Source organism: Amblyraja radiata, chromosome 4 (assembly GCF_010909765.2).
Source record: "Amblyraja radiata isolate CabotCenter1 chromosome 4, sAmbRad1.1.pri, whole genome shotgun sequence".
Taxonomy (NCBI): Eukaryota; Metazoa; Chordata; class Chondrichthyes; order Rajiformes; family Rajidae; genus Amblyraja; species Amblyraja radiata.
The window spans coordinates 79,884,053-79,908,972 of record NC_045959.1 but is presented as its reverse complement, the minus strand read 5'-3'; the positions used below and the strand labels follow the sequence as shown (position 1 = coordinate 79,908,972).

The 24,920-nt window shown below is 43.4% G+C and overlaps 1 pseudogene; it reads left to right on the top strand.

The window, feature by feature from the left end:
- The first annotated feature begins 200 nt into the window (after window positions 1-200).
- Window positions 201-297, top strand: LOC116972633 (annotated as a pseudogene).
- The last annotated feature ends 24,623 nt before the right edge of the window (window positions 298-24,920 follow it).

The following is a 24,920-nucleotide window of genomic DNA, read 5'->3' as shown; positions in this document are numbered from 1 at the left end:
TTCATCGTTGTGGCAACAACACACCCCATGCCTCCATTGGCAGTAAGCAGTTCACTGAAGTTGGTGGCAGCATGAAAGCTGGGCAGAGGTCTTCAATCCGAGACCCAAGTCGGGCTCAGGAAAAATATGGGACCATCTACGTTGGCAATATTTACACTTGTTTTTGTACAAATTATAATGATAACATGTGTTTAGTTTATGTGTTGTATGAAAGTAGCATTCCCCTTGATAAGGATGGAAGGGGCCCTAGTGGCCTTACAACACACAAATGGTTGTGGCATCTAACCATGTAAAACTGCACAATACTAGGGTTCCAAGCACAGAATTGGGCCAGGTTTGTCTTTACAGGCAAGCTCAGAATTATGTCCAGAGTGTCTTTCGAGGCAGGCTCAGTATTATGGCCAGGATTGGCTTTCGGGACAGGCTCGGAAATTGGGCCAGAGTTGTTGCTCGAGCAGGTATGGAATTCGCAGGTGTGGCCAGTTCATTGTGAAAAAGATGCAGAATGTCGTTTAACTCGCATGTGCAGTATAAATTTTTCCGAATAGGAAACTTCGCATCTGATTTCCTTAGGATGCTCCCATTTATAGAGATCACCGGAGACATTTGAAATTTATCTGGATAAAGGCAATGATAAAACATTGCAAAATGGGTTAACTTCAGTTCCCAGGTTATTTACCAGATTACTAAAACCGATGCTTGGACTGCTCAGAGCTTAAAAACATTTGTTATGTCTTGTCTGGAGGATATTCTAATGCTGTATGTTGCTAAAATCAACTGTTTCAGCCTCAAACTATATTTAAGAAAATTAAGGTGATACCAACTAGACTTGTTCTGGCCAGTTCATTGCTCAGAACTGCTGTCGATTTGGGAGCAACAGCAGCAGGAGTTTAGCAAGAGATACGACTGATTGGCTCTAGCCCAAGTGGGAGGAGAGAAGTGAGTCAGCCGGGAAAACAGTTGAAAACTGAGGAATTTGGTTTGTAAATTGGTAAATCAGGCAATTTATCAGTCAATTTAAGCAAGACTGCTCTTGGGGAGCGGCAGTGAGGAGCGGCCTTGTGAGTCTTTGGCTCGAGAGTCTTCGTAGAGGAGACCACGTAATACGCTTGAGAGGTAGAGACGAAAGAAGGAGATGTCAGGCAAGCTGATTCAGTGTGATGCTTGCAGTATGTGGGAGGTCAAGGACACCGCTGGTGCCTCTGGCTGCTACAAATGCGAGAAGTGCATCCAGGTAGAGCTCCTGAAGGGCCGTGTTGGGGAACTGGAGAAGCAAGTGGATGACCTCCGGTTCGTCCGAGAAACGGAGTCGTTCCTCGACAAGTCCTACAGTACGATTGTTACACCTAAGGTACTGGAAGAGAGAAGGTGGGAGACAGTGAGAAAGGGAGGGAAGCATGGAATGCCAACGTCCCCGGGTGTTGTACCTCTTGTGAACAGGTTCACCCACTTAGAAGCTGTCGGGACAGAAGACGTGTTTACACTGAGCGGCGGACTGGCTTGCGATGCGAATAGGGCTGTTGAGCCAGAACCAAAAAGGCCTAAGGCAGGCAACGCCATTGTAGTGGGAGACTCCATTGTGAGAGGTACGGACAGGGGTTTCTGCGGCAACAGACGGGATGCGAGGATGGTGTGCTGCCTTCCTGGTGCCAGGATCCAGGATGTCATGGACAGAGTGCAGAAAATCCTCAAGGGCGAAGGTGAACATCCGGAAGTGGTAGTGCATGTCGGCACAAACGATGTCGGAAAGAAAGGGATGAATATTCTACAGCGTGACTTTAGAGAGCTCGGAAAAATGCTGAAAAGCAGGACCTCCAGGGTTGTTATCTCCGGTTTGCTTCCAGTTCCTCGTGCTGGTGAGAGCAGGAACAGGGAGATACGGGACCTGAACGTGTGGCTGAGGAACTGGTGCACGGGGCAGTGATTTAGGTTCTTAGATCACTGGGATCTGTTTTGGGGTAAGGGGGAACTGTACAAAAGAGACGGATTGCATCATAACAGGTGTGGGACCAGCATTCTGGCAGGCAGGTTTGCCACTGCTACACGGGTTGTTTTAAACTGAATAAGGGGGGTGGGGTGTCGAATGGGATAGTGGAGGATGGAGTTAAAGGGAAAGGGTTTCTTAAATGTGTGAGCGTAGAGACAGGGGGGTGTAAAATGAGGGTAGAAGCAATAGGTAGCAAGGTGAAAAGTAAAAGTGGCAGGCAGACAAAACCAGGGCAAAAATCAAAAAGGACCACTTTTCAACATAATTGTATAAGGGGTAAGAGTGTTGTAAAAACAAGCCTGAAGGCTTTGTGTCTCAATGCAAGGAGCATTTGTAATAAGGTGGATGAGTTGAATGTGCAGATAGCTATTAATGACTATGATATAGTTGGGATCACGGAGACATGGCTCCAGGGTGACCAAGGCTGGGAGCTGAACATCCAGGGATATTCAATATTCAGGAGGGATAGAGAGAAAGGAAAAGGAGGTGGGGTAGCGTTGCTGATTAGAGAGGAGATTAACGCAATGGAAAGGAAGGACATTAGTTTGGAGGATGTGGAATCGGTATGGGTAGAGCTGCGAAACACTAAGGGGCAGAAAACGCTGGTGGGTGTTGTGTACAGGCCACCTAACAGTAGTAGTGAAGTTGGAGATGGTATCAAACAGGAAATTAGAAATGCGTGCGACAAAGGTAAAACAGTTATAATGGGTGACTTCAATCTACATATAGATTGGGTGAATCAAATTGGCAGGGGTGCTGAGGAAGAGGATTTTTTGGAATGTATGCGGGATAGTTATCTAAATCAACATGTAGAGGAACCAACGAGAGAGCAGGCTATTTTAGACTGGGTATTGAGTAATGAGGAAGGGTTAGTTAGCAGTCTTGTTGTACGTGCCCCCTTGGGCAAGAGTGACCATAATATGGTTGAGTTCTTCATTAGGATGGAGAGTGACATTGTTAATTCAGAAACAATGGTTCTGAACTTAAAGAAAGGTAACTTTGAGGGTATGAGACGTGAATTGGCCAAGATTGACTGGCAATTAATTCTAAAAGGGTTGACGGTGGATATGCAATGGAAGACATTTAAAGACTGCATGGATGAACTACAAAAAATTGTTCATCCCAGTTTGGCAAAAGAATAAATCAGGGAAGGTAGTGCATCCGTGGATAACAAGGGAAATCAGGGATAGTATCAAAGCGAAGGATGATGCGTACAAATTAGCCAGAAAAAGCAGCATACCGGAGGACTGGGAGAAATTCAGAGACCAGCAGAGGAGGACAAAGGGCTTAATTAGGAAAGGAAAAATTGATTATGAAAGAATACTGGCAGGGAACATAAAAACTGACTGCAAAAGTTTTTATAGATATGTGAAAAGAAAGAGATTAGTTAAAACAAATGTAGGTCCCTTGCAGTCAGAAACAGGTGAGTTGATCATGGGGAACAAGGATATGGCGGACCAATTGAATAACTACTTTGGTTCCGTCTTCACTAAGGAAGACATAAATAATCTGCCGGAAATAGCAGGGGACCGCGGGTCAAAGGAGTTGGAGGAATTGAGTGAAATCCAGGTTAGCCGGGAAGTGGTGTTGGGTAAATTGAATGGATTAAAGGCCGATAAATCCCCAGGGCCAGATAGGCTGCATCCCAGAGTACTTAAGGAAGTAGCTCCTGAAATAGTGGATGCATTAGTAATAATCTTTCAAAACTCTTTAGATTCTGGAGTAGTTCCTGAGGATTGGCGGGTAGCAAACGTAACCCCACTTTTTAAGAAGGGAGGGAGCGAGAAAATGGCGAATTACAGACCAGTTAGTCTAACATAGGTAGTGGGGAAACTGCTAGAGTCAGTTATTAAAGATGGGATAGCAGCACATTTGGAAAGTGGTGAAATCATTGGACAAAGTCAGCATGGATTTACAAAAGGTAAATCATGTCTGACGAATCTTATAGAATTTTTCGAGGATGTAACTAGTAGCGTGGATAGGGGAGAACCAGTGGATGTGGTGTATCTGGACTTCCAGAAGGCTTTCGACAAGGTCCCACATAAGAGATTAGTATACAAACTTAAAGCACATGGCATTGGGGGTTCAGTATTGATGTGGATAGAGAACTGGCTGGCAAACAGGAAGCAAAGAGTAGGAGTAAACGGGTCCTGTTCACAATGGCAGGCAGTGACTAGTGGGGTACCGCAAGGCTCAGTGCTGGGACCCCAGCTATTTACAATATATATTAATGATCTGGATGAGGGAATTGAAGGCAATATCTCCAAGTTTGCGGATGACACTAAGCTGGGGGGCAGTGTTAGCTGTGAGGAGGATGCTAGGAGACTGCAAGGTGATTTGGATAGGCTGGGTGAGTGGGCAAATGTTTGGCAGATGCAGTATAATGTGGATAAATGTGAGGTTATCCATTTTGGTGGCAAAAACAGGAAAGCAGACTATTATCTAAATGGTGGCCGACTAGGAAAAGGGGAGATGCAGCGAGACCTGGGTGTCATGGTACACCAGTCATTGAAAGTAGGCATGCAGGTGCAGCAGGCAGTGAAGAAAGCGAATGGTATGTTAGCTTTCATAGCAAAAGGATTTGAGTATAGGAGCAGGGAGGTTCTACTGCAGTTGTACAGGGTCTTGGTGAGACCACACCTGGAGTATTGCGTACAGTTTTGGTCTCCAAATCTGAGGAAGGACATTATTGCCATAGAGGGAGTGCAGAGAAGGTTCACCAGACTGATTCCTGGGATGTCAGGACTGTCTTATGAAGAAAGACTGGATAGACTTGGTTTATACTCTCTAGAATTTAGGAGATTGAGAAGGGATCTTATAGAAACTTATAAAATTCTTAAGGGGTTGGACAGGCTAGATGCAGGAAGATTGCTCCCGATGTTGGGGAAGTCCAGGACAAGGGGTCACAGCTTAAGGATAAGGGGGAAATCCTTTAAAACCAAGATGAGAAGAACTTTTTTCACACAGAGAGTGGTGAATCTCTGGAACTCTCTGCCACAGAGGGTAGTCGAGGCCAGTTCATTGGCTATATTTAAGAGGGAGTTAGATGTGGCCCTTGTGGCTAAGGGGATCAGAGGGTATGGAGAGAAGGCAGGTACGGGATACTGAGTTGGATGATCAGCCATGATCATATTGAATGGCGGTGCAGGCTCGAAGGGCCGAATGGCCTACTCCTGCACCTAATTTCTATGTTTCTATGTTCATCATTGTGATTTACCTTTAATTATTAATTAGCCTGTGACTCCGCCCTGGGGTAAGAGATTGGAATTAATAGGAGCCTGTAACAATCTTGTTGTGATAAAACAGCCTTCTATTCATCAAATATAATTGGCAATATAGTGGCTGTGATTCAGCTGTACAAGTGGAGGAACTTACATCGTGTAAAGTAGTAATCTCTCAAATGCCATGTAGGTCTTGTGACAGACCTTATGCTATTACCAGCTGAAGCTACCAAGGTCATTATGGTGGACGAACAGTATTCAGCATTGCCCCAGTAATCTGGTCAGTGAAAGTTCAGTTATATTATAAACTGATGGGGCTCTAAGGTGGAAAATTATGAATGCCATCTAGTTCGGAGGCGGAGGAGATTTGCATCAGTTAATAATTATTCAGTTATTGGTATGAACTACTTATAGACACTAGGTACATTCTATAGGTTAAAGGGTTATTGAGTGAATATGCATAATCTGCATGCTCAACGTTAAATTGATACATGCAGCGTATGTTAGTCATATGGGTGCAATCAAGACAGAATATCCTGTAATAATTTACCTAATCTCATTATACGTTGGAGTATCATCACGTACAATCAATAACAACACAAAATGGGTGTTGGATCACAAAGTATTTAATGAAATTATGACTCAATGGAACACCGAATCGATATGTTTGTTTCCAGGCTCATTTACCGGTTGCAAAAATATGTGACATAACAGTGGAATAAGATACATTCTCGCTACAAGGAGAAAGACGTTATGTTAGTCTCCATTAATTTTGCCTCATTAGTCGGGTCTTGCAATAAAGTCAGCAAGATCCTGCTTTAGGTTATCGTTCTGTCTGACTGGCCTATGCAGCCATGCTTTGTCGCTTTGTCCCGCTTTGTTGGGAATAATAATACAACCTTTTACGGTTATTCCAAACATAAAACTTGCTGGTTCAGCCTGTGGCTCGGGAAACCAGCCTCTGCATGATTAAATCAATTTATTGACATAGATTCTGAGTAGACCGCTCCTGCGGCTCGGATTGTCAGACCGATCCATGTATGTGCTCGCTGCAGAGTGCAGGGATACCACCAAGAAAGGAAAGCATTACATTTCCTCTTCAGGAGATGGGAAGCGTTTGTTTAAATACTTATGTTACATCTAATACGGTACATAAAACTGACGTCTTGGAGTTCGTTTCAAATAGGTCTTTGACAATAAATTAAGTTATAGGACCATTAACTGTGCCCATCATATTTGCTGCAGCAAAAGGGACCCACTTTGTTGGGTTTCACCCTCTGATACCGAGTTATAAAGGATATCTTTCACGCAAGTTCTCCCAGGTCAAGCACAGGGCAGTATGGGATATTGATGTGGTATTAACACTATTTCACCAGGGGGCTCCAGCTACATCCTTAGCTTTGGCTCGGCTTTCATAAGGTAGTTATCCTCGTGGCGCTGGACTCAGCGCAATGGGTTCAGTCACTACATATTGTGACTGGACAGGATGATTACATCTGCAAATAATATTATATTTTAATGTTTAGTTAAGCAGAGCAGACGTGAGGTCTCAAACTAGTTTCATGGCATGCCCCATGGACCTTCAGTTGTGTATGGTCACACATATACAACAATACGTCAAGGTCACAAAGAGCCTTAGAGGCTCTGAACTAGCAATGTTTGTAATTACAAAAACTTTATAAAAAGGTATTGGTTCAGACCATCTCCAGGTGGTTAAAACGGGGTTGGCTCATGCAGGAGTGGATACTGATATTTTTCGAGTCTCACTCCACCAGGGCTGCTACAACATCAGCAGCAAAGGTTTTGTACGTTCCACTGGACCACATCCTGGCGACTGCAGGATGGTCGAACGAACTGCTGAACATTTCATAATAACCTATTGCCAGACCAGGGGTATTTGCCAACTCTATTTTAGGTTCAGTGGATAGTTACTCCCGGGTGAGAGGAGTTACTATTATTCATTCATTATGAATGTTTCCCTCATCTGTCAATGAAGCAGTTGTGGTTGTGTAGACTCGTTTCTCACGGCATGAAATCACAGAGCTTTGAAATCTTCACAGAATCACTCGCGTGACTCCGAAGTAAGATAGTAAGATTAAACAAGAAATTACCAGTTTGAAGTTTGATCTTTATTTTATGAGGAGTTACGATGAGCGATTATGTGCCCACCGCTCCCTACCCTCTCTCATAAAGATCACTCGGTAGTCCTAGTCTTCTCTAAGTCTTACTATGTTACTTCGACTGCTGTTATCTGTGATTTCACACCACTGCTTTGAAGATTGACGCGCATGCGGACTGGCGGGGCTTCGTCGCGTAATCGCTCATCGTAACTTATAAAATAAAGATCAAACTTCAAACTGGTAAGTTCTCGTTTAATTTTACTATTAATGCAGTTGGGTGCTTGATGATTGGCAGGAATGTGAAGGGCTGAGGGAACTATTTTCCTGTTCTCCTCTCCTGCGCTACATTCAAGAGAGTATATGCATAGACTCTTTAATCTTGTCACAAACCACAATTCAATTCAATTCAATTCAACTTTAATGTCATTGCACAAATACTGAGTATGGGTACAACGAAATGCAGTTTTGCATCAGTTCGTAGTAGTAGTGCATATAGAAATTTAAAAAAAAGAAGATACAGAATAATCAAAAATACAGAATAATTAAACAATGGGGACGGAGGGACCGGAGAAATCTATCGGCGGGACTCCGAGTTCAGCAATGTGATGGTATAATTGTAGAAGCTGTTCCTCATCCTGCTGGTACGAGACCTGAGGCTCCTGTACCGTCTCCCTGATGGGAGGAGGGCAAACAGTCCATGGTTGGGGTGGGAGGGGTCTTTAATGATCTTCCCAGCCCGTCTCAGACACCGTTTTCGGTGGAGGGCATCCATGGCAGGGAGCGGGGCACCGATGATGTGCTGCGCGGTTTTCACCACCCGTTGTAGTGCCTTCCTGTCCGCAACAGTGCAGCTGCTGTACCATACCGTGAAGCAGGTGGTCAGGATGCTCTCGATGGTACAGTGGTAGAAGCTGGTCAGTATCTGGGGGGACAGGTGGGCTTTCTTGAGCCTCCTCAGGAAGTAAAGGCGCTGCTGTGCCTTTTTGATCAGCTTGGAGGTGTTGAGGGACCAGGACAAATCCTCCGAGATATGTACCCCGAGGAATTTGTAGCTGGAGACGCGCTCCACCTCAGTCCCGTTTATATGGATGGGGGTATGACTGCCTCCTCTGACCTTCCTGAAGTCGACAATAATTTCCTTCGTCTTCTTGGAGTTGAGGACGAGGTTATTGTTGGCACACCAGGTTGTCAGGTGCTGGACCTCCTCTCTGTAGGCTGACTCATCGTTGTCACTGATCAGTCCTACCACCGTGGTGTCGTCAGCAAACTTAATGATGGCGTTGGATCCGTACTTAGGGATGCAGTCGTGGGTGAAGAGGGAGTAGAGGAGAGGGCTGAGCACACAGTCCTGTGGCACGCCGGTGTTCAGTGTTATAGTGGAGGAGGTAAGGTTGTTGACCCTAACAGACTGTGGTCTGTTGGTGAGGAAATCCAGTGTCCAGTTGCAGAGGGAGGTGGAGATGCCAAGTCCGCTGAGTTTGGTGATCAAGCTGGCGGGGATGACAGTGTTAAAGGCAGAGCTGAAATCAATGAACAGCAACCTGATGTAGGAGTTGTTGTTGTCCAGGTGGGTCAGGGCAGAGTGTAGGGCCGCTGATATGGCGTCCTCTGTAGACCTGTTGGCCCGGTAGGCAAACTGATGGGGGTCCAGTGTGGGGGGGAGGCTGGCTTTGAGGTGAGCCAAGATCAGCCGCTCAAAGCACTTAGCAATGACAGGGGTGAGTGCCACTGGGCGGAAATCGTTGAGACTCCCTGTGGCTGACTGTTTGGGCACTGGCACGATGGTTGATGTCTTGAGGCAAGTGGGGACAACACCCTGGGCCAGTGAGAGATTGAAAATGTCGGTGAAGACTGGGGATAGTTGTCCAGCACATGCCCTAAGCACCCGGCCAGGGATGCCATCGGGGCCGGCAGCTTTGTGCTCATTCACCTTTCTCAGTGCATCTTGTACAGCAGAGGTGGAGAGACTGAGGGGTTGTTCATTCGGGGGTGGAGCAACTTTGATGGCTGGGGTATTGTTGTCCCGGTCAAAGCGAGCATAGAAATGGTTTAGCTCGTCAGGAAGGGTGGCGTTTTCTGGCTGGGGGAGGGGTGTTAACTTTCTGGTAATCGGCAAGGGATTTGATTCCTTGCCACATGCGCCTGGGGTCAGAGTTGTTTTGGAAGTGCTCCTCAATCCGCCGTTTGTGATTGAGTTTGGCATTCCTAATTCCCATTTTCAGATTGGCCCTGGATGAGCTGTATCCCTCAGCGTCGCCAGATCTGAAAGCGGCATCGCGAGCCTTCAGTAGGAGTCTGACCTCCCTGCTCATCCACGGCTTCTGGTTAGGGAAGGTCTTTATCTCTTTGTGGGTAGTGACATTATCGGTGCAGAATTTTATATAGTCCATAACAGTTGAGGTGTATGAGTTGATGTCCACTTGTGAATTGAAGGTGGACTGGGTAGCAAACAGACTCCAGTCTGTCTGCTGAAACTGCTGCTGTAAAACAGAGACAGCCCCCTCAGGCCAAACCTTCACTGTCCTCATGGTAGGTTTCACACGTCTGATCAGAGGTGTGTATTTGGGGAGCAGGAACAGAGAGAGGTGGTCAGACTGACCAAGGTGGGGGAGGGGAAGGGCTTTGTAGGCTTCAGTAATATTAGTATAAACTAAGTCCAGAATATTGTTTCCTCTGGTTGGGCAGGAAATATGCTGATGGAACCTGGGGAGTACAGTTTTAAGGTCGGAGTGATTGAAATCACCCGCAACAATAAATGCCCCCTCTGGGTGAGCAGATAGATGTTTGCTGATAGCAGCTTGCAGCTCTTCCATTGCTAGCCTGGCATTAGCGTCCGGGGGTACATAGACTGCAGTGATAACATTCGATGTGAATTCTCTGGGCAAATAGAAGGGCCTGCACTTTAACATCAGGTATTCCAGGTCAGCAGAGCAGTGACTACCAATCCTAACAACGTCCGTACACCATGTGCTATTCACATAGATGCACAGTCCGCCGCCCTTGGTCTTACCGGAGTCCTCCGCTGTTCTGTCGGCCCTGAAGACAGTGCGTCCCTCCAGCTCGATGGCGTTGTCCGGGATGTTGCCGTTGAGCCATGTTTCGGTGAGGACCATGGCGTTGCAGTCAGCGATCCTTCTGTGTGTGGTGATCCGCAGCCGTAATTCGTCGATTTTACTCACCAGGGACCGGACATTCGCGAGGAAAATGCTGGGCAGAGCTGGCTGGTGCGGGTTTGATTTCAGCCTAGCTCGATAGCCTCCTCGCTTCCCACGTCTTTGTTTGCGGTCCCTGCGCCGCCTCCGGGCACTTCCTGTCGGGGGAGCTGGCCCGCTAGACCACGGTGTCCTGGCGATCTCCGGCGGCAGTTGAAAGTCGCTTCTGGGGCTCGTTATGCAGAGACGGCCGAGCTCTAGTAGCTCCTGACGGCCGTACAGAGTCTTCGCTCGAGTGCTCCGGGCGAAAACTAAGGTAATGATTAACATGAAAAAAACTAAATTGCAAAAACTACTACGGAAACGCAGAGCCTCGCGTTGTGCACGCGACGCCATCTTGAACGTGTAGTTCCTAAGGGAACGTGTAGTCATCCAACCTTGCCACATCCCCCCCCCCCCAATGTCCCAGGAATCAACCTACTGATGCAACAAATAATCTGCTGGAAGAATTCAGAGGGCCGAGCAGCATCTGTGGATGGAAAGGAATGGTTAACATATGGGTTGTTCAGGACGTTCAGTCCTGATGCAGGGATTCTACCTGAAACATTGACCATTTCCATTCACAGACACTGCTCAACCTGCTGAGATCCTCCAGCGGATTGTTTATAGCTCTAGGTTCCAGCACCTGCTGTCTTTTGTGCCTCCATCAATCTACATCATTCTGGAACCTTCATTCTATTCCCCATATTGCAAGTTCACCCTTCCTTTGGAAGGGACATCACGCCTATTCAAAATATCCTGGGTGTAGCTTCAACATTGCAGTGCATTTGTACATGTTTTACTGAAATCCTCATGGAATAAAGGCCAACACGCCATCTGCCTTCCTTATTGCCCCCTCGAAGATGCTCTGACCCTCACTCTAATCCACATTCTGCAGAGATTATATTCATCAGCAAACTTCAATATATTATTTTGTCTGAAGAAGGGTCTCGACTCGAAACATCACCCAGAGTCTGAAGAAGGGTCTTGGCCCAAAACGTCACCCATTCCTTCTCTCCAGAGATGCTGCCTGTCCCGCAGAGATACTCCAGCTTTTAGTGTCCATCTTCAATATATTATACTTGGTTCCTTCATTCAAATCATTGACAATAGGCTGTGAACATTTGGGTTCCCAGTACCAACGTCTGTAGCAGACCCAAGTTTAAACATTTAGTCCAGATCGCTGTTTCTCTGTGCAAAACCGTACCAATATATTATCCCCAATTCCATCTGTTGTGATTTTGTTTAACTGTTTTTGTGCAGCATCTTACTGAAGGCCTTCTGAAAGTCCTAACGCATCATTGCTTACTCTCATCCATTTGCTGAGTTAGAGACTCAAAAATGTCCAAAGGATTTGTCAAGCACGATTGCCTCGACCCAATCCTATTTGTGCTTTCTAATAATGCCATATGTATTCTAATTTATACAGTTTGTACAATTTATTTATTTAAATATAAAGATGCATTATTTTGCTTGCCTCAGGAGATTCCCATGCTTGCCAAAGCCCACATTCACTGGGCACTGCACTGTTCATTAAACATGCTGTGCCTCAGTAGAACCCACTGTCTGATTATTTGTTCTCCCCACATTCCCCTCTAATCGCTACAGATTCTACCACTCAACCACATTTTAGGGGCAATTTTGAGTGAACAACTAACCTTCCAGCCCTCACATTGTTGGAAAATGGGTGCAATTGGAAGCATTCAGAGGAAACCCATGTGATCACAGGGAAAACATGCAAACTTGCAAAGATAGCACCAGATGTCTGGTTTGAACCCGGTCTGTGGTTCGACCGGTGTCACTGCACCATCTCATTCATGTTCTGACCGCTGCCATCCTGTGGGTGCCATTTTGCTGCAGATTCTGCTGAGACCATCCAACTCAAAATGGGTTCAATGTTGAGAATGACTTGATGTTATCTTACAAAGCCATCTGCAGCCTCCTCCATTGAAGTAGCCTCCATTGAAGTAGCCTCCATTGAAGCAACCTCCATTGTGCTCAGCCATGGGGTTGTCACAGTGGACAGATAAAGACACAAGGAAGACAGACAAAGAAATGCACTAAGATGACAAGTTTCTGCTGCATTGGCAAAAGGAATTTCACTACATCTAGGTGTATGTGACAATAAATCAACCTTTGAACCTTTGAACCTTTGAAATTTCATGAGATTTGATTTATAAATATGCTTTGGAATGTTTACTTTGCTCTGCCTTTAAAGACTAACTTGTGTCCATGCAGACAGAGTGATATACATTGCCGGAGGAACGATGGGTGAATGGGAAATTTAGTCTGTGTGTATGCGTTGCACTCAGAACTGTTGTTCACAGTCAGATCTCGTTATAAAATGGTGTTCAGGTTGTCCTCCCTTTGGGCGTCTGAAGAAGGGTTCCAACCCAAAATGTCACCTCTTCATTTTCTCTAGAGATGCTGCCTGAGAAGCTGAGTTGCTCCAGCAGTTTGTGCCTATCTTTTGTTCTTCCTTTGACTTCCTTCTGCTCCTCTGCATCTTGTTAAGCACCAATGTTAAGCCCGGAGACCACTTGGTAATGAGGTTGTGTGGCACAATTTAAGCAGCATGTGGGCCTCTTGGCTGTGAACTGCAGGGCTCCACCAGCGTAATCCATGAAACAGGGTTGTTTGAGCACCCTAATGGTTGAACGACATTCATCAGATGCAAATTGCTGATATCAGACAAGAGTCAATAACCCTGTCACCAGCAAATAGGCCTTGTCACCAAGTGGCCACCTTTGGTTTCACACAGTGGCTTAAATATGCTGTTTTTGGCCCCTTTGAAGGGGGGGGGGGTTAAAACGCATTTTTTTTTTCTTACCTTGTCCTGGATTATATTTGGTTGGAGTGCAAGCTTTTGCTGAATAATCGTTCCGACGGGCGTTCTGTGGTTTTTTTTTTTTTAATTGCCCGATTAGTTCAGCGCTGGAGTCATTTTAAAATCAGCTTCTAAAGCCGTCAACGCTGACAACGGGGACGGTTTTCTGGTAGGGGACAGGTAAACGAAAGCCGTTTATTTTTATGTATAAAAGTGGTCCTTATGATGACTTCACATTTTAAGTTGCGAAACGTTGATTTAGTCCTCATACCAACCGGCAGTGTTTTTCCTGCCAATATGGGGGTCTAAATCACTGCAAACCGCAACGTTCCAAATGGTCGCGTTCCAGAAAAACCCACTCGCAAGTTTGATTTAAATGGCCATTAATTTACAGGTATTAAACATTAAATTCCTTCCATTTGGCCTATAAATCCATGACAATGAGATTTAAAAATTATGTTATATTGTGAATTCTTGTGTGAATGTTATAAGCTATTTAAAAATGTTAATCTATTCATAAGAAATTGATAGATGTTTAGATCTAGTAATTGAATTTTGTAATTAGCTACAATTAGGTAACTAACTAATTATAAGCTTTAATTTCAAGTCATCTAAGTAAGATTGTTTCATATTTGTTTCAGAATGCTTCAATCTATAATAATTTTTAAGATAGTTATGGCCATCTGACTGTCCTCGATCACAGCTTTTGTGTTAAGTCAATGGAAAAGCAATAGGGAACAAGATGCTAATTTCCGAGTATGAAAATTGCCATACCTTTTTTAATACTGAAGATATGAAAGTATCGGCGTGCACCCTGCGGGATTTGGTGAGAATAATTCATTTTTATATTGGAATTAACATATATGTCTTTATTGATACTATCACTTGTAGTAGTGTTATTAACAACACATATTGTGGTTTTTCATTTTTTTTTTTTTTTTTTTTTTTCGTTTCTCTTTTCTTTCTTATATATAATCAAATTATTATTTAATCACTCTCTTAATGATTTATAACTGTTCTATTCTTTTTCTATCATTATTTCTATAAAAATAGTAGATAAGTATTACTAGTGTTTTACTTAATGCAAATTGAATTAATTTGATATAAAGTTGTTTGAAGCATTGTAATTGATTACCTTTAATAAAAAAAGATTAAAAAAAAAAAGATATGAAAGTGAATTGGGTGTCAAATTAAACTTCTTTTTATGCTTTATCTGATGGGATAAATTACACACTTGATTTTTTAAATCTCAAAATTTTGTAACATTGCTATATGCTGGAAGGAACTGCAGATGCTGGTTTACACCAAAGATAGACACAAAAAGCTGGAGTAACTCAGAAGGACTGGCAGCATCTCTAGAGAAAATGAATAGATGACGGTTTGGGTTGGAACCCTTGTTCAGACTCCTGAAGGGAGATGAGTCACCGAGTCAGGGAAGAGGGAGACCCAGAGATAAGGAAGAGTAAGTTGTGAAAACGAGATATCAAGAGATGTAGTTTAAGGAAGATGTAGAATAGATCATTGTTAGCTAGGATAAGGTGACAAGAAAGCAAACATAAAATGTAATTGGGGGACAGTTAGACTGGTCGGAGAACTGGGAAGGGGGAGAGATGGATGATAGCTGAATGGATAATAAATTGGCTTCATGGAGGGAAGCAGTGGGTGATGGTAGAAGGTTGCTTCTCGGACTGGAGGCCTATGACTAATGGTGTGCCTCGGGGTTCGGTGCTGGGCCCGTTACTGTTTGTCATCTACATCAATGATTTGGATGAGAACATGCAGGGCAAGATTAGCAAATTTGCTGAAGATACAAAAGTGTGTGGTTTTGCAGATAGTGATGATGGTTGTGAAAGATTACAGCAGGATCTGGATTGATGCCAGGTGGGCTGAGGAGTGGTTGATTGAAGTTAATCCAGAGAAATGTGAGGTGTTACATTTTGGGATGCTTAACAAGGGCAGGACTCAGAACTGCTGTAGCTTTGGGAGCAACAGCAGCAGGAGCTTAGCAAGAGGTACGACTGATTGGCTCTAGCCCAAGTGGGAGGAGAGAAGTGAGTCAGTGTGGGAAAACAGTTGAAAACTGAGGAATTTGGTTTGTAAATTGGTAAATCAGGCAATTTATCAGTCAATTTAATCAAGACTGCTCTTAGCGAGCGGCAGTGAGATGCTTGCAGTATGTGGGAGGTCAAGGACACCGCTAGTGCCTCTGGCTGCTACAAATGCGAGAAGTGCATCCAGGTAGAGCTCCTGAAGGGCCGTGTTGGGGAACTGGAGAAGCAAGTGGATGACCTCCGGTTCGTCCGAGAAACGGAGTCGTTCCTCGACAAGTCCTACAGTACGATTGTTACAACTAAGGTACTGGAAGAGAGAAGGTGGGAGACAGTGAGAACGGGAGGGAAGCATGGAATGCCAACGTCCCCGGGTGTTGTACCTCTTGTGAACAGGTTCACCCACTTAGAAGCTGTCGGGACAGAACAGGTGTTTACATTGGGGGGGACTGGCTTGTGATGCGAATAGGGCTGTTGAGCCCAAACCAAAAAGGCCTAAGGCAGGCAACGCCATTGTAGTGGGAGACTCCATTGTGAGAGGTACGGACAGGGGTTTCTGCGGCAACAGACGGGATGCGAGGATGGTGTGCTGCCTTCCTGGTGCCAGGATCCAGGATGTCACGGACGGAGTGCAGAAAATCCTTAAGGGCGAAGGTGAACATCCGGAAGTGGTAGTGCATGTCGGCACAAACGATGTCGGAAAGAAGGGGATGAATATTCTGCAGCGTGACTTTAGAGAGCTCGGAAAAATGCTGAAAAGCAGGACCTCCAGGGTTGTTATCTCCGGTTTGCTTCCAGTTCCTCGTGCTGGCGAGAGCAGGAACAGGGAGATACGGGACCTGAACGTGTGGCTGAGGAACTGGTGCACGGGGCAGGGATTTAGATTCTTAGATCACTGGGATCTGTTTTGGGGTAAGGGGGAACTGTACAAAAGGGACGGATTGCATCTTAACAGGTGTGGGACCAGCATTCTGGCAGGCAGGTTTGCCACTGCTACACGGGTGGTTTTAAACTGAATCAGGGGGGTGGGGTGTCGAATGGGATAGTAGAGGATGGAGTTAAAGGGAAAGGATTTCTTAAATGTGTGAGCGTAGAGACAGAGGGGTGTAAAATGAGGGTAGAAGCAATAGGTAGCAAGGTGAAAAGTAAAAGTGGCAGGCAGACAAAACCAGGGCAAAAATCAAAAAGGGCCACTTTTCAACATAATTGTATAAGGGGTAAGAGTGTTGTAAAAACAAGCCTGAAGGCTTTGTGTCTCAATGCAAGGAGCATTCGTAATAAGGTGGCTGAGTTGAATGTGCAGATAGCTATTAATGACTATGATATAGTTGGGATCACGGAGACATGGCTCCAGGGTGATTGAGGCTGGGAGCTGAACATCCAGGGATATTCAATATTCAGGAGGGATAGAGAGAAAGGAAAAGGAGGTGGGGTAGCGTTGCTGATTAGAGAGGAGATTAACGCAATGGAAAGGAAGGACATTAGTTTGGAGGATGTGGAATCGGTATGGGTAGAGCTGCGAAACACTAAGGGGCAGAAAACGCTGGTGGGTGTTGTGTACAGGCCACCTAACAGTAGTAGTGAAGTTGGAGATGGTATCAAACAGGAAATTAGAAATGCGTGCGACAAAGGCAAAACCGTTATAATGGGTGACTTCAATCTACATATAGATTGGGTGAATCAAATTGGCAGGGGTGCTGAGGAAGAGGATTTCTTGGAATGTATGCGGGATAGTTATCTAAATCAACATGTAGAGGAACCAACGAGAGAGCAGGCTATTTTAGACTGGGTATTGAGTAATGAGGAAGGGTTAGTTAGCAGTCTTGTTGTACATGCCCCCTTGGGCAAGAGTGACCATAATATGGTTGAGTTCTTCATTAGGATAGAGAGTGACATTGTTAATTCAGAACCAATGGTTCTGAACTTAAAGAAAGGTAACTTTGAGGGTATGAGACGTGAATTGGCCAAGATTGACTGGCAATTAATTCTAAAAGGGTTGACGGTGGATATGCAATGGAAGACATTTAAAGACTGCATGGATGAACTACAAAAATTGTTCATCCCAGTTTGGCAAAAGAATAAATCAGGGAAGGTAGTGCATCCGTGGATAACAAGGGAAATCAGGGATAGTATCAAAGCGAAGGATGATGCGTACAAATTAGCCAGAAAAAGCAGCATACCGGAGGACTGGGAGAAATTCAGAGACCAGCAGAGGAGGACAAAGGGCTTAATTAGGAAAGGAAAAATAGATTATGAAAGAAAACTGGCAGGGAACATAAAAACTGACTGCAAAAGTTTTTATAGATATGTGAAAAGAAAGAGATTAGTTAAAACAAATGTAGGTCCCTTGCAGTCAGAAACAGGTGAGTTGATCATGGGGAACAAGGATATGGCGGACCAATTGAATAACTACTTTGGTTCCGTCTTCACTAAGGAAGACATAAATAATCTGCCGGAAATAGCAGGGGACCGCGGGTCAAAGGAGTTGGAGGAATTGAGTGAAATCCAGGTAAGCCGGGAAGTGGTGTTGGGTAAATTGAATGGATTAAAGGCCGATAAATCCCCAGGGCCAGATAGGCTGCATTCCAGAGTACTTAAGGAAGTAGCTCCTGAAATAGTGGATGCATTAGTAATAATCTTTCAAAACTCTTTAGATTCTGGAGTAGTTCCTGAGGATTGGCGGGTAGCAAACGTAACCCCACTTTTTAAGAAGGGAGGGAGAGAGAAAACGGGGAATTACAGACCAGTTAGTCTAACATCGGTAGTGGGGAAACTGCTAGAGTCAGTTATTAAAGATGGGATAGCAGCACATTTGGAAAGTGGTGAAATCATTGGACAAAGTCAGCATGGATTTACAAAAGGTAAATCATGTCTGACGAATCTTATAGAATTTTTCGAGGATGTAACTAGTAGCGTGGATAGGGGAGAACCAGTGGATGTGGTGTATCTGGACTTCCAGAAGGCTTTCGACAAGGTCCCACATAAGAGATTAGTATACAAACTTAAAGCACACGGCATTGGGGGTTCAGTATTGATGTGGATAGAGAACTGGCTGGCAAACAGGAAGCAAAGAGTAGGAGTAAACGGGTCCTTTTCATAATGGCAGGCAGTGACTAGTGGGGTACCGCAAGGCTCAGTGCTGGGACCCCAGCTATTTACAATAGATATTAATGATCTGGATGAGGGAATTGAAGGCAATATCTCCAAGTTTGCGGATGACACTAAGCTGGGGGGCAGTGTTAGTTGTGAGGAGGGTGCTAGGAGACTGCAAGGTGACTTGGATAGGCTGGGTGAGTGGGCAAATGTTTGGCAGATGCAGTATAATGTGGATAAATGTGAGGTTATCCATTTTGGTGGCAAAAACAGGAAAGCAGACTATTATCTAAATGGTGGCCGACTAGGAAAAGGGGAGATGCAGCGAGACCTGGGTGTCATGGTACACCAGTCATTGAAAGTGGGCATGCAGGTGCAGCAGGCAGTGAAGAAAGCGAATGGTATGTTAGCTTTCATAGCAAAAGGATTTGAGTATAGGAGCAGGGAGGTTCTACTGCAGTTGTACAGGGTCTTGGTGAGACCACACCTGGAGTATTGCGTACAGTTTTGGTCTCCAAATCTGAGGAAGGACATTATTGCCATAGAGGGAGTGCAGAGAAGGTTCACCAGACTGATTCCTGGGATGTCAGGACTGTCTTATGAAGAAAGACTGGATAGACTTGGTTTATACTCTCTAGAATTTAGGAGATTGAGAGGGGATCTTATAGAAACTTACAAAATTCTTAAGGGGTTGGACAGGCTAGATGCAGGAAGATTGCTCCCGATGTTGGGGAAGTCCAGGACAAGGGGTCACAGCTTAAGGATAAGGGGGAAATCCTTTAAAACCGAGATGAGAAGAACTTTTTTCACACAGAGAGTGGTGAATCTCTGGAACTCTCTGCCACAGAGGGTAGTCGAGGCCAGTTCATTGGCTATATTTAAGAGGGAGTTAGATGTGGCCCTTGTGGCTAAGGGGATCAGAGGGTATGGAGAGAAGGCAGGTACGGGATACTGAGTTGGATGATCAGCCATGATCATATTGAATGGCGGTGCAGGCTCGAAGGGCCCAATGGCCTACTCCTGCACCTAATTTCTATGTTTCTATGTTTCTAGGACCTACACAGTGAATGGTAAGCCTCTGGGGAGTATTGTAGAGCAGAGGGATCTAGGAGTGCATGGTTCCTTGAAGATCAAGTTGCAGGTAGAAAAGTTAGTCAAAAAGGATTTTGACACATTGGCCTTCATCAGTCAGAGTATTGAGTATAGAAGTTGGGAGGTCACGTTGCAGTTGTTTAAGATGTTGGTGAGACCGCATTTAGAGTATTGTGTTCAGTTCTGGGCACCATGTTATAGGAAAGGTATTGTCCAGCTTGAAAGGGTTCGGAGATGATTTATGAGGATATTGCCAGGACTAGAGTGCCTGAGCTTTTGGGAGAGGGTGAGTAGGCTGTGTCTCTATTCCTTGGAGCACTGGAGGATGAGAGGTGATCTTATATAGGTATATAAAATCATGAGAGGAATAAATTGGGTAGATGCACAGAATCTCTTGCCCAGAGTAGGGGAATCGAGAACCAGAGGACAAAGGTTCAAGGTGAAGGGGTAAATATGTATTAGGAATCTGAGGGGTAACTTCTCCATTGTATGGAACAAGCTGCCAGAGGAGGTAGTTGAGACTGGGACTATCCCAATGGTTTAGAAATAACTGGACAGGTACATGGATAGGGCAAGTTTGGAAGGATATAGACCAAATGCAGGCAGGTGGGACTAGTGTAGCTGGGACATGTTGGCCGGTGTAGGCAAGTTGGGCCAATGAGCCTGTTTCCACACTGTATCACTCTATGACTCTATGAGAGAGAGGGAAAGCAAGGGTTACTTGAAGTTAAATAAGTCAATATTCTGCCCAAGCAAAAGATTGGGGGAGTGCACACCGCTGCATTTTGAGAAGTTACCAACTAACCCCTTACATTGAGGGAGTGGTTGTTGTCTTGGCACCATGTGTTTATTATGCTCTCTTTTACCCTCCTGTATTCCATCTGGGCATTGTTTGAGAATGGCCTAATACAGTGGTGTCATCTACAAACTTGTAAATGGAATTCCAGCAGTATGTGGCTGTACAGTTGTGAATATATAGTGAGTATGGTAAAAGGCTGAGAATGAATCCTTGCAGGGTAGTGGTGTTGAGAAATATTGTGAAGGATGTATTGTCACCTATTCTTAATGATTACCACTTGGGATCATGTGACTTGAATGCCACAAACTTGGACTTTACCTGAGAATGGACCTCCCAATTCATCCATGGTTTCCCACTAGGGGACACTCATATTATCTTCAAGGGCCTCCAATTATTTTCCCCCAAAACTTTGAATGTTTTTCAGTCTTCATTTTTTATTAATTATACTCACCCGAGTAAAATAGAAACTCTCCATTTAGAATTCTGCTTGAAACAGCCCTAAATTATGTGACAAATGTCATTCTTTATGACAACCATATATTATACCTCTTTCTTATTTTGCCATATTTATAGCATTTGCACAGTTGATCATGCTATTTTTCATTGTCATGCTTGAATTACCCTTTTCACTATAGCTAAAGCATTTCCACAAATAAATTCTCTATCCCACGCTTTTAGGCTGATCCCTTTGGATCTGACCATGGCGCAAAGAGGCAATTTATTCCATCAGCAAGTCTGAGAAGAAACTAGAACTCCCAATATAATCCCATGGGATCAGAAGAAGAACGTGCAAAATCCACATAGAAAGCAGCCAAGGGTAGAATTGAACCCAGGTTCCTGGAGTTGTGAAACAACAGCACTAACCGCTGCACCACCCTGTCATTGAAACTGAAAATAATTCTCTATGATATTCATAAAATGCTGGAGTAACCCAGCGGTTCAGACAGCATCTCTGGAGAAAAGAAATAGGAGACATTTTGGCTCCTGAAACGTCACCTATTCCTTTTCTCTAGAGATGCTGCCTGACCTCTGAGTTAATCCAGCACTTTGTGTCTATCTTTGGTGTAAACCAGCATCTGCAGTTCCTTCCTACATACAATGATTGCTCTGCAGTTGTCCAAATCATGCTAAGTAAGTGGTTTTCATTTTGGGTAGGCACAATAACCTTTTACTTTTATAATACAAATAAAAAGAAAAATAAAGCATGCCTGCTTTACATGTAGACTGCACAGGAGCGTTTTAATGGTTTAAATAAATATTGATAATGGAGGAAATGGCTTCAGGTAGTGGCTGAATTATTTTTCTGCATCAATTGTATATGCGCTCCCTAATTCTCTTCTAGCCTCTCCCTTCATATATCAGCTTAGGATAGTTATCATCAGTGATGCAGAATCTCAACTAGACCATAAAACGTTATGTGTGTGACTAAAAGATTTTGATCACGATAGACCGGTGGTTGTGTTTCTGCGGTGTAATTAGGTAGATGAGGCAATGCTTCCAAACTTCTTATATCACCAAATAATTTGCTGAAAGGATTATAAAATTTTATGATGTGGTGATGAAGCAATTAGTTTAAAGTAACCACACTACTAAACATAAAGAGAATACGAACCTTAAACAAACCCTCATTTGGTATTGAAGAGGAACTGTTGCTTAGGAACTCTGTTTCAACAGCTCTGAATCGAGTCCCAATGATTTATTTTGAGATGTTTATACATGTAATGTTTTATTTGTAAGACACTTTAAATACTTTAAAGGAGTAAAGATGACAAGAAAGCTTTTCTATGAATTAAAAACTGGAGCTTGGAATCTATTTCAAGTTCTAAAATATTTGCTTAAAAACTCGACGTTGCAGAAAATTCTTTGATAATTTCTATTTAGCAAGCCTGAAACACTGGGCAACTGTGTAATATCTAAACTGGAGCAAGACCCAAGAGCAGATTCTGAGTGGTGGAGGTAATTGGTGCTATAACTTGGCCCGCAAGTTTGTTACATATATCTGTGCAGTAATCGTAAGCTTGGAAATACTTTCCTCTGATCTCTTCCCGTGGTATAATCCAATATATCAAGGCACATAATGACAGCATAGATTGTGTGTATCAGTTTGCCTGTTGCGACTTGTGCTGTTCATTGTATATGGTTACTGCAATGGAAATTATTTAATTGTCAAAATGTTTAGCTGTATCTCCACAGCCATTAACTAATAGATAAAGTGATTGGACAATAATTTTCGGCCGTGTTTTAAGTAGCTGGTGACCTTCAGAATCTAGTGAGTTATTTATATATTCCTAGGTTATGCAATAATTTGAACACCCTCAGACCATTTCTAGAAACTAAATGGTCACAAATTTCTTGGGGAAATGATGCAAGGTGAATAAAAATGACTGATTGCTTTGATCTGTATATTGTTGCTTTTCCAACTAAAAGGTATGTCACAAAACATGAAATAAGAGATATTTAAAACGTTCAGAAATGTATGTAAATGTATTTGCTACCTGGGGGATTTGTTTACAACACAATGGCTTGTAAATACAATAGAATGAAGAAAATTAGTTTTTTTCATATTGTTGCCTTTATTGCTCAGGATTAAAATATGTATAATTTGTTAAATTATGAGCTTGAAGCCTGAATCCATATTGTCTGGTTACCAAAACCAAGATCAGTTCACAAGAGGGCCAAACTTCTCCATCAAAGGAGAAAAAAATAGATGAACGCAGACATGTGGGGAATACTCAGCACTCAGTCTATTTTTTTCTCCTTTGATGGAGAAGTTTGGCCCTCTTGTGAACTGATCTTGGTTTTGGTAACCAGACAATATGGATTCAAGCTTCAAGCTCATAATTTAACAAATTATACATATTTTAATCCTGAGCAATAAAGGCAACAATATGAAAAAAACTAGTTTTCTTCATTCTATGGTATTTACAAGCCATTGTGTTGTAAACAAATCCTCCAGGTAGCAAATACATTTACATACATTTCTGAACTTTTTAAATATCTCTTATTTCATGTTTTGTGACATACCTTTTAGTTGGAAAAGCAACAATATACAGATCAAAGCAATCAGTCATTTTTATTCACCTTGCATCATTTCCCCAAGAAATTTGTGACCATTTAGTCAGGTGTTACCTGCACGGAGAAGTATTTCAATTAATGTTTCAGTTCAAGGCCTTTTCATCAGGAACATTAACCTTATTTCTCTATCCAAGGATGCTGCGTAACCTGTGGAGTATTTTCAGCACATTTTATTTGGGATTCAGTTTTTTTACTTTTACACTTTTTTGCTTTTCAGATAGAAAACAAAACTGAGTAAATTGACATTTGCATTACCTGCATTTCAAATGTGGTATTTACCATATATATGGTAAATACCACAACTATTTACAATATATATATTAATGATTTAGATGAAGGGATTACATGTAGCATTAGCAAATTTGCAGATGACACAAAGCTGGGTGGCAGTGTGAACTGTGAGGGGGTTGTTATGAGAATGCGCGGTGGCTTGGACAGGTTGGGTGAGTGGGCAGATGCATGGCAGATGCAGTTTAATGTGGATAAATGTGAGGTTATCCACTTTGGTAGCAAAAACAGGAAGGAAGATTATTATCTAATTGGTGTCAAGTTGGGAAAAGAGGAAGTTCAACGGGATCTGGGGGTCCTTGTTCATCGGTTACTGAAAGTAAGCATGCAGGTACAGCAGGCAGTGAAGAAAGTGAATGGCATGTTGGCCTTCATAACAAGAGGAATCGAATACAGGAGCAAAGAGGTCCTTCTGCAGTCGTACAGGGCTCTAGTGAGACCACACCTGGAGTATTGTGTGCAGTTTTGCTCTCCAAATTTGAGGAAGGACATTCTTGCTATTGAGGGAGTGCAGCGTAGGTTTACAAGGCTAATTCCCGGGATGGCAGGACTGCCATATGCTGAGAGAATGGAGCAGCTGGGCTTGAATACTCTGGAATTTAGAAGGATGAGAAGGGATATTATTAATAATAATATAAACTTTATTTTGGACTCAAGGTCCAGACAACGGGGCAACATTACATAAAAATGCATTGCATATTAAAAAATATCATAAAGTACATATAAAGTCTTAGTATATCACTTATAAAAGCATCATAAAATATATATTTAAAAAAAAACAAAATACATGAATTAAAATCCAGAATAAAAGAATGATCAATGTCCTACAACGAGACAACGATACCAGTGTCTCCACAACTGGGATTCGTAGCGTCTAGTGCTAAACCTTATGTTTGACAAGGCCACAATAATTACATTTTTAGAGTCATTTATCCTGCAAATGAATTTATATATATGATTTCTTTGGATAGGTTCTAAAGTACTGACTCCTGCAGCCACAAACGTGTTACTAGCACTACACCATCTAGGTTTCCTTAGCAGTGTTCTGTTGGCATCATTATATGACACCTTTAGTCTCTGCAAACTTGTCTTTCCATAGTTCGACCACAGGTGCGCAGTATACAGTGGTGTGCAATATGCTCTAAATAGCGACATCTTCACCACATCTGCACACGCACC